The sequence below is a fragment of the Astatotilapia calliptera genome, chromosome 18 (genome assembly GCF_964374335.1).
Source record: "Astatotilapia calliptera chromosome 18, fAstCal68.1, whole genome shotgun sequence".
Classification (NCBI taxonomy): Eukaryota; Metazoa; Chordata; class Actinopteri; order Cichliformes; family Cichlidae; genus Astatotilapia; species Astatotilapia calliptera.
Window position 1 is genome coordinate 1,262,833 of NC_137439.1, and position 10,614 is coordinate 1,273,446.

The 10,614-nt window shown below is 42.6% G+C and overlaps 1 long non-coding RNA gene across 4 annotated transcripts; it reads left to right on the forward strand.

Moving 5' to 3' along the window:
* The first annotated feature begins 325 nt into the window (after positions 1-325).
* LOC113010395 (uncharacterized) lies at positions 326-6,731 on the forward strand. Of its 4 annotated transcripts, none has more exons than XR_013903087.1 (3): positions 329-1,280; positions 1,701-3,315; positions 3,397-4,606. It is a non-coding gene; the product is annotated as an uncharacterized LOC113010395 (long non-coding RNA). The 4 variants fall into 4 exon arrangements; XR_003270335.2 differs by having other exon boundaries at positions 337-3,132; positions 3,247-3,315; XR_013903088.1 differs by adding an exon at positions 6,315-6,731 and having other exon boundaries at positions 914-3,315; positions 3,397-4,080.
* Positions 6,732-10,614: the final 3,883 nt, after the last annotated feature.

Genomic DNA, 10,614 nt, shown 5'->3' on the forward strand with positions numbered 1-10,614 from the left:
TTGTTTTAATTTATTGATTCATTTTCAAAAAAAAGTCTTCAGATCAATTCAACTTTTTTGAATTGAACTTGATATTGTAAGGTAACGATTCTATTAATACAGAGAAAAACCCAACAATCAGATGACTCTCCATGCACTTTGGTGACAGTGGGGGAAAAAAGCTCCCTTTTAACAGAAAGAAACCTCCAGCAGAACCAGGCTCAGGGACGATGTATGTGAGGAGCAGGATTTTGAATTCTGGATTTAACAGGAACTAAGAATATGTGGACGGGACGAGCAGTCCCGTCCACATATTCTAATGATGCTTAATCTTAATCCTGCCGCACGCAGTGATCGTTAAGAACAGTTTCCACTCAGTCAGTGTTTGTTAGATGATGTTAATTAGCGAATTAAAGACACTGAAGAAGTTGAATTGTGATCAAGGCTTCATGAGGTAACATCAGTTGTCACAGTAACTGGGAGATGAATCCCGTAATAAACCATACCATGCATCTGGGTAGAACGACCTGCTGTCCAAATACTTTTGGTTATCAAGATTGAAGAATGGAAGCATTTGCTCACAGAACGACTGCACGCGTGTCTCGGTTTTGTTAAACTGCAGCCGTCTGCAGGCTCAAAACTCTCCGTCCATTTTCTTCTGTGCGGGTTTGAGTCGCAGGAGCAGCAGGCGATGCAAAGCTATGCGACTTTTCTCCTTAAAGTCAAATTTGTGTGATTTTGTTTGTGTGACATTTACATCTAAGATGTGCGTAACAAGCCCGTGCATGTCTGATCAGATGCTGCCCTCAGCTCGGTCGCATTCTTGTCCCAAAGCCAACGTTCTACTTGTGTTTGAGGCTCATTTAAAGGATGATTTACAAAGAACAGTTTTAGAATATTGGACTGTTTTCTGCAGTTTTTCTTTTTCAGAAATGTTGTGACAGAAGTTTTTCATTTGCAGGCACATTTACATCCAACAACTGAATGCATATGATTATCAAAAGCATCTCATTCTAATCTGCTTTATCTCAGTGTGAAAGTTGACACATTTTCTGTAGTGTGAGAGATTCGCTGTCATTCTGCGGAGGTGTTTGTATCTGCGATCTGATTGGCTGCTGCTGCTTCTGGAAAATCTTCTGCCTCACTGTTTCCACAGGATGTGGTCGCCCGATGTGATCGAGCTGCAGCGTGATGGCTGCGTCACAGACGAAGGCGGCTGCGGTTTCTGCCTCAAAGCCTGCTGGGACAGGAAGCGTGTCAGTGGGGGTGGGCGGGGAAATCGAGGTCAGGCGGTGCTGGAGGTAAGGATGTACGATCAGGTGTGGCCTCACGATCGGTGTGAGAAAACAGATTAGACGCCTAAATATGAAACGTGTGCAGCCGGTGGCACCGCCGCAGTTTCCACGTCACAGAGATGAGGCCAAAAATCCGACCTCAGGTGCGTCTGCAGGTGGACACGCCAACAGCTGCAGCAGGAGACCCAAAAGCATCTGTGCACGTGTTACAGAAAATATTAACGATCAAACAAACCTGTTTCATATTACACGACTCTGTTTTTCACCAAGCTTTCATCTCTGAGACGTGAACAGAAAGAAGGACTCCGTGATCGTGGCTGTTCTTGTTAGTGTGCAGCAGCTCAAACTGTTAAATATCTGCAGTTATTTTTATTTATGTCTGATAATATCTTTACTGTCATGGCTGAATTTCACTGATTTCTGCAGATTCTGAAGCATCATTGAACGTCCAGCTCGAAGGGTCGAGAGACATGACAGGAGGATGAAAACAGACTTTAGCTCTTCTGTTGTTGTGATGTCGGAACAGGATGTCACAGCATCAGAAACAATTATTGTTTCTTTTTTTAATTTCTTTTTCAAACACATGACGAAGCTGCTCCGATGAAGCCCGACCTTCTCTCAGTTCAGTATTCAGTGAAATGCACACGAGTACAGATAATTACTGTGAGCACACGTGTATGTTTATGATGATGTTAGAACATGTAGAATAAATAAAGAATGCAGTCTTGTGGATTTGCAGGGTTTGCTGTACCAGGTTAGGTCAGAACTCAAACAGGAAACACTTTTCAGGCCAAAGTAAAAGTTTTGCTCCCAAATCTTCACTAAAGTCCAAACGTTTCAGTAAAATGTTGCATAAACGAAGCTCTTTGTCTTACTTGGATACTTTTCTTTCTTCCTGTGTTTTGGCAGCAAATGTTTCAGTGTTGAAAACTGGAGCAGCTTTAATAATCACAGCTTACCTTTGATGTTAGAAGCTCCACTTTATATTATAATAGACATTTGATTAGAAAGTAAATAAACATAATTCATGTTTAAAAACACCTCAATTATGGTCATAAACAGAAAATCTATATAGTTTCAGTTTCTAATCCTTTTACTGAGTAATTATGGACTTTTATAACTCAGAAGCGAAACCGAACCTTGGCTGGGCCTTTAAGATGCATCATCTAAAAACACAGTTTAGTGTTACAGTCGAGTCAACTTTAACAACTTTACAAAGTTTTATTTTTAATAAAATCTGCTTGTTTTATTTCTTTAATGTACAAATATGTCAGTTAGTCTGATGAGAAGATTCATTTACTAGGACACGAGTTCAGTTTATTTGTATTTGTTTCTGTAATTATCTGAAATTATTTCATCACTTCCTTGACTTTGTGTTCCGATGGTGAATTTTCCTGATTCTGCACATGTAGCTTTGAAATTAAAATGAATTTCGATAAAGCTTCAAAAAACAAACAAACTGCTACATTAGCCTCCATATGCATCTGAAGAAGGCTGACACGCTGTGAGATTTCTGTGTTATGTGCAGCAGCAGTCAGATCAGTGTTGAACTGTTTGATGTCTCGACCAACAGACACAGAAAAAGGCTTCAGGGATTATTTTAGTGTTACTTTGTGTATTTTATTAGGACTGTTTCATCGTGTGTTACACACTGCAGCGATGTTCCCTTATTGATAATATGAACACAATCAGAGCCGTCTGCTGGACTCTGACCTGCTTCATGTTTTCTGTGTTTGAGTTTGAAGCTCCACACAGAAAATAAACCAACAAATGTTTCAGACTGGAAGAACTGGTCCCAGACGCCACCCTGGGTGCTGCTGCTGGAGGCCCTGCATGTTTGGAGACCTCGTTCACTCTGGTGTTTCTCTTTTGTCCACTGTCATCACACATCTTTCAGTTTCACTCATCATTTCATCATTGCATTTGTCCAGTGTGACATCACTGTCCTTGTGTGTCCTTTGCTTTGTTCTAGAGTCCCTGCAGATGTTTACAGATGTCACCATCATCATCCTCATTATGAAGAGTGCGACCTTGTTTTTGTGTGAGTGTCAGAGACGTGGCTGTAACCACACAAACATCACCGTGTCTGTTTGTTGGTGGGTTTTATTTGTTGTTTTTGCAGCTTCACCGCTGACAGGAAGCCAGCAGCAGCAGGGCAGAGCGAGGAAGCGGCGCTGCAGCGGTGGGAGGCTCTGAGGTCGCCTCACAACCTGACAAACATCCGGCAGCAGATGCGGAAGAAGAAAAACCCGACCTCAGAATGTTTCCAACACACGTGGTGGAAAAAAGCTGCAGCTGAAGCAGCCTGCACACTTTCAGGAACTTTGTGCCTCTCAAGAAATAAAAATATGGCCATTTAAAGTCATTATAATACAGGCAAACATGTATTATATATAATACATTAGAATACAGCAGCATCGCTTTCTTCAGTGTGGCAGCAGAGCTAAAGTCTTTTGCAGACACATGGGAAATGCAGCTGTGCTCTGATCTGTGCATCACATGTTTATCTGCTGCATATAAACACTAAAGGAGACAAACAGTAACAACATGTTAGTAACTGGATTCAAAAACGCAGCAGACGAGACTGAAAGAAACAGATAATGTTTGCAGACTGACAGCTGAGCATGCGTGTAAAACGTGATCCTCAAACACTGAATCTGCTGCACAGATCAGACTGAGGAGCCTCACTGAGCTCCAGCACGGTTATTTCCCCTGATCTGGACCTCAGCTGGTGTTGGACTGAGTCTGTGTGCAGACCAGAGAGAACAGCATCAAGCAAACCAGGGAACACAGGAACGAGCCAGAGGTCAGTGCTGAGCGCTGTCGACATGCTGTCATCTTTATTATTATTATGTTATTTTCATATTTGGACTTTACATGCAGAATGTAGCGACCAATCAGGTGCGACTCTCATCGCTGATGGAAGCAGAGCAGGAAGCTCTGAGAGGGACACAACATGTGTTTGCAGATGCTCAGAGTTCCTCCACATCAAACTGGAAAAGTGTTTCTTTGTTCACGTCTTTATTAGCGCCGAGTGTGTGAACTTCACACTGTTGTGCGCAGGAACAAACACAGACCGATGTGTGTGTCTGTCAGTGACCGTTGAATGCTGCGGCGCATGTTCACCTCAAACTGTCACAGTCAGCAAAACTATTACAGAAGTTATTGAGAAGCAGTGCAGCCTGGAAATGTTCCCACTGATTAAACCGTCCACAGACAGCTTCACCAGAACATGCAGTGGGCCGACTCGGGGCCTCTGGCCTTATGTTTGACACCACACATTAGATGCATTTATGACGCCTGAACCGTGAAATAAATGACTGAAAACTGAACATTTCATTTATTTAATTAATCTTCTGACATAAAGAAAATATATATAAATATATGACAGACGAGGCGTGATGGTTAAACATGAAATAAATCGACTTCAGTATTTATAGTTGATATTTATGCAGCACTTATTATTGTTTTGAGATTCAAAAACAAAAAGATGATATATTAATAACACATTCATGTATCCGTTCATTACAAATAACTGAAGGAGTGTGCGTCTGTACGGACTGGCTTGCTGTGATGGAGCTGTGGGGATTTTTGGGTGGAGGCTTTAAGGTCATGTTTTTGTTGCTTAATGTGAGAAACAGCCAAACACCAACGTGTGAGACCAACAGTAAAGACTCACAGTTTAAAGATTAGTCATGGTTGGATTATGGCGGCACAGACGAGCAAACATGGTTTCAGTCTGAGCTTCTTTTTCATTCTGACTGAAAGAGTCAGAAGTGAAACTGTCTCTGTGGAACAAACTCTGTGGAACAAACTCTGTGGAACAAACTCTGTGGAACAAACTCCACAATGACAACGAGTGTGTAACAATCTACTGTTAGACGTGATTCAAAGTAACAGCTTGTTCTTGGTCTGAATGTCGGACATCAGAGAACTGATGATTGATTAGAATTAGTTTATGATCATGTCAACATTACAGCATCATTATCCTGTAAACCTTACACAGTACAGCTGTTTATTGCAGCATAGATCTAATATCATATTTCTTCACATGATTTTGCACCGAGAGCCTGACAGTCTACAGCAGGGGTGTCCAACTCCAGGCCTCGGGGGCCGGTGTCCTGCATGTTTTAGATCTCACCCTGGGTCAACACACCTGAATCACATGACTAGTTCGTTTTCAGGTCTCTGGAGAACTTCAGGACAGGTTGAGGAGGTCATTCAGCCATTTAAATCAGCTGTGATGGATCAAGGACACATCTGAAACCTGCAGGACACCGGCCCTCGAGGCCTGGAGTTGGACACCTCTGGTCTACACTGCAGCTGCAGCAGTGCTGTGAGGGTCCTGTAGGTGGCGCAGTGCTTTGCCTGTTGGGTGGAGCACCAGCACCATCATGTGGCTCTTTTATAAACTGCAACAAGCCGGCTCTGAACAAACGTTCTTTGCATTCAGCAGTAACTAGACAGGGACATGTTGAGAGACACATTTGTCAGCTTTGTCTCACAGCTTGGATCAAAGACACGACGCCTTCATTTCAGTATTAAAGCTGCTTCTTCCAACGATGACTCCCAGTTTCATTTCCAGGTGTGTTTTTATTTATTTTTAAAAAATGAAATTATGAGACACAGTTTCAAAGCGTTCTGAGTTTGGACATGAAGACAGGACACAGACTCAATGATAACAGCGCACACACGTCCTACAGTTCCTGCAGCCGCACAGATCTCACTGTGCTCTGCTGGAGTCTAACACCGGATGCATTTACAAGGACAACAACATCCTGCCTAAAATAAACTAATGCAGGTGAACAAGAATTTTGAGGAGCGTATCAGGTCACACTTCCTGTTGTACTCGTATAACTGTGCACGTGACAAATAAACAATCTTGAAACTAGAATTTTTGTGGTCATGTTTTGGAATTAGTTCTGCTGTTTCCATCGTTTCCTTTCTGTTGTTGTTGGTCTTCTTCCCTTGTTGTCAGCCGCTCCCTCACTCTGGACACTCACCAGTTTCCTCCTGTCTCTGCTCTTTGTTCTCACACAGGTCGTGATGTCCACTGTGGCGTCTTCCCAGTGATTTTGTAGTGTAAGTTTGTGTTTGCTGTCCTGATGCATGTTCAATCGTTTCTGTTCATGTGGACGTAGAGAAACTTTTCATCACTTATCCAAGTGACTCCTTCAGTCTGCAGGTTGGATGTTACATATTTATGATCGTGAAACTGACCTGACTGTTAGGCAGAGGTGCTTGTGTCAGTCCTGATGTGAATGTGCTGTTAATGAGGCTGGAAAGCTGCAGCTGAGGCTGAAGTTGGATGAAGGAGGAAACGTTGGTTCATCCAGACGAACAGAATCAAATTTCTGGAGTTTGTGTTCGATCGTTTCTGTTTTTCCGTTGTTTCGATTGTTGCTAGTTTATTTTTCTTTTATGTCTTTATTTGCAATAAACATTTGTGGGGTTTGATCTTGAGTTACTTTGAGTTAATGCCAAACAGGAGTAAATGTACTTTTCTGTGGTACGTTTTACACTAAATTTGAAGCGTTATTGTCATTCAGCTATTTGACCTGATGTGAATGTAAGACAGTTTGTAGGTCCTGGTATTTGCAGCCTGCCACGAATCAACGGGTCAAACAGCTGAATTAAGTAGAATAAATATAAAAATTAAACAGAGTACAGACATATATCCATTTAAATAACAGACGTGTGCTGTGTGACAGTCTGGGTGGTGTTGCATTAATGTAGTGCAGCCTCCTCCTGGAGAGTAAACAGTACATGTGCAGGGTGGGGGAGGAGGTAGGCTACAGGTGGCCCTTTCTCTGCACCTGACGGTGTAGATGTCCCTGATGGATGTTCAGCTGCACCTGATAGTCCTCTGCAGACTTTACGAACCCCCTCAGTGAGCTGTAGAAGAACCCGAGGACACCAACATCCAGTCCAGCGCTGTTCAGCCTCCTCAGGAAACAGGTTTTATAAGAGTCGTGATGTTGATGCAGGTGATGGTGTTGGTCAGATGAACTCGAGGTTCCTGACAGAGGAGCTGCTCTATGTCGAGAGGAGGATTATACACTATAACATTATAATGAAACACTTCTTTAAATGAAGACTTTTACAAACATGGTGCATCTAATCAAAACGCTCTGAGCCTCAAAGAATCTGTGACTCTAACAAGCACCTGAGCTCTGAGTGCATGCACTGAACTGTGAGATAACTCTGACCTTTACTCGTGCAGACTGAGTCGCATCAGAGCAGGAACACTGTGATCTGTGTGAGTGCAGATGAGATGAGCTCCTTCGAGTCTTAAATCAGACAACACTGCTGTGTTCATAACAGCAGAGGGGAGAGGTCAGAGGTCAGGCTGATTATGACTGAAGTGCTCTCAGCACCGCTCACAGCAGCCAGACTTGACTCTGTTAGTGAGGAAGTCTGAGGCAGCAGCGGTAAACGGACTGGTTCTCATGCAGCTCTTTATACAACGATTTCATTCAGCCACTCACACGCATTCACTTCTTCTAAGCTCTTAACTGCTCTGTCTAACATTCATGACCGGTGTGTCAATGTGTGTGTGAATGGGTGGATGACTGGATGTGTAAAGCACTTTACAAATAACACAAATACAGCCCATTTACCATTTACCACACACATTCACACTCTGATGGATGCATCAGAGAGCAACATGGGTCAGTATCTTGCCCAAGGATATTTGACATGCAGCCTGGAGGAGCCTGGGATCGACCCACCAACCTGGTACGTGGCTGACCTGCCCTGACAGGTCTGAGCTACACCCTGGGCACATTTCTGCTGGGCTGATTGATCAGAACACAAAGTACAAAGTCAACATACATTTATAGATGCAACCTGCCTCCAGCCCGCCTCCAGAGGATCCCAGTCACCAGAACTGGATCCAGTAGAAACTCTGGCATGTGATGTTGGGCTGAATTTCACTGGTTTTATAGGAACGTTTCCATCAATCCAGACATGAAGTGTTTGCTGACTTTTACTGACACACGACTGACTCAGTGCAGCGTCTTCACGTGTTGGATTCATGTCTTTGTCACCTTATCTCATGCAGGTTACACACAGCCGTCATCTCATATCTGCTGTCTGTAGTTCTGCTGTCGCGGACATGAAACGTGGCCAGTAGGTGGAGAACTGCAAGCGCCTCGTGAGTTTTTTCATGTGGCACTAGCACCACCTTGTGGTATTTATTTCCAACTGCACATATGTGATGTAAGAGGGCTGCTGGATACAACCATATGAATGTGAGTGTCATTGAGTATTATAGAGACAAAGAAACGAGTTTCTACATGAAAACAGTAGAAACAGAGTAAAAACCAGAGGTTTCCTCACAAACACAAGTTTCTGTTTTGGAAACTGTACAACATCCAACCAGCGTGGACACGTGTGACCGAGAAGATAAAAGTTTATCGAATCAAAAGATCTTTAGTTCATCATTTCACACATTTTTGTGACTGTTGTAGCTGAAATAGTTTTTCTGCCTCTCCTGAAGCTCATGTGTACAAATGCATCCTGAATAGGACAAAAAGCAGATTCATAAGAGATGTGTTGATATTTGTATAATCTGTCACTGTGGATGAAACTACACTGGTACATGACACACTCAGACAGTAAAACACTGACTTTATTAATTCTTCTTTAAATACCTCCAAGCTTGATGCAATTAAAAGTGATTTCGTTTCTTTTCAGTGTATGTGTACATTGATAATAATTTATTTATTCTTAATGATATTATAGTAATTGCATTCACTGGACGCAAAGAATTAACAGGTTTATTAATAACTGCAGGTAAGAATGATGAACATGTTTTTATAATGGAGGAAAGGCTGAGTGGGAACAGGCTGGTCTTTTTTATCAACTTCTTACAAGTACAGTCACACATATCCATGTTTCAGTTTCAACATTTTACAGTTCAACTTGTATTAAACTCTCATCAAAGAAGAGAACTAAAAAAACACATTCGGACAATAAGAAAAAATATTGTTGGGTCTGTGTTTCCACATCCCGCTGCTTTAGAGACTTATTCCTCATGATGAGCGAAATCAAGACAGAACATCTTCAACTGGTCTTTAACTCACTAACGAGGGAAGCTTTGGTCAAGAACCAGCTCTCAGTCTCGATCCTTCAAAGAGCAGCTTCCTCGTAGCCTTTTCATTGACATGCAGTTACAGTACACATCACAGCACAAGCACCGCCCTCCATAAAACCCCTTTGCTTAGAAAGACAAGGAACTATTGATTGATTGATCGATCATACTTTATTCATCCCGAGGGAAATTGGGTTAAGGCTGCCAGCCGTGCCAGCACCATCTAACACTGTGTGTGTGTGTGTGTGTGTGTGTGTGTGTGTGTGTGTGTGTGTGTGTGTGTGCATGACTTCCAACTGTTTCTAACATCATCCTTGGTCATAAAGAGGTACTCCCCCCCACACCCAGTATGTTCACATTTCCATTTACACCCAGTATCTGGTTCGGTTCCTGTGTTGGTTCATCATGCTCAGCACAGTGAAGCCGTGCAAAGAGCAGGAAGCCAAAACCAAACATCAAACAGAATCTTGTGTGTCTGTGATCAAACCTCCTCAGCACAGAGCGGCTGCAGACGTGCTCAGAGACAAAGGAGTGCTTGAACTAATGACAACATTCAACAATTAGACTTAACAAATATTTTTAAAGTATTTTAAGTTGTAAAAAGTTCTGTATTTTATGGGATAATCACTTTGACCTCTGACCTATAAATGCCATTATTATTTTGACCTTTGACCCATTTGATCTGAGATATTATGCAAACAGTTTCTTTATAATTTACTGCGTAACCTCCAGTTACTGTTGTAGGCTGTCCTGGATGACACACTGTACAATGTTGGGTGGAGACTTTGGACTGGCACTAAGAATGACCACAGAATGGGCTCCAACTACAGGAGGATCACACTCATCGACACTACAGCATGGGAGTTGGATGAGAGTTCGCCCAAGCAGTCTGCACGTTTTGTGGACTTGGAGAAAGCGTTCGACCATGTGAGTATGTGGGAGGAGCTTTGGGAGTCTGAGGTGTTCTTTGTTTGAGGTGTTCATTCAAGAGCTCGATCACATAAGAAATGCCAGGGCTGCCCTTTTATCATTTTAAGGACACAGTTTCTAGGCGGAGCCAGGTGGCTGAACACTTCCAGCTGGGTGGTCTCAGAATCTCATCTCTGCTTTTTGTGGATGATGTGGTTCTGTTGGCTTCATCAGCTGATGGCCTCCAGTTCTCCCTGACTCTTCCATCGTGTCCAAGCCCACAGACACTGAAGATAATAATAATAATAATAATAATAATAATAATAATAATAATAA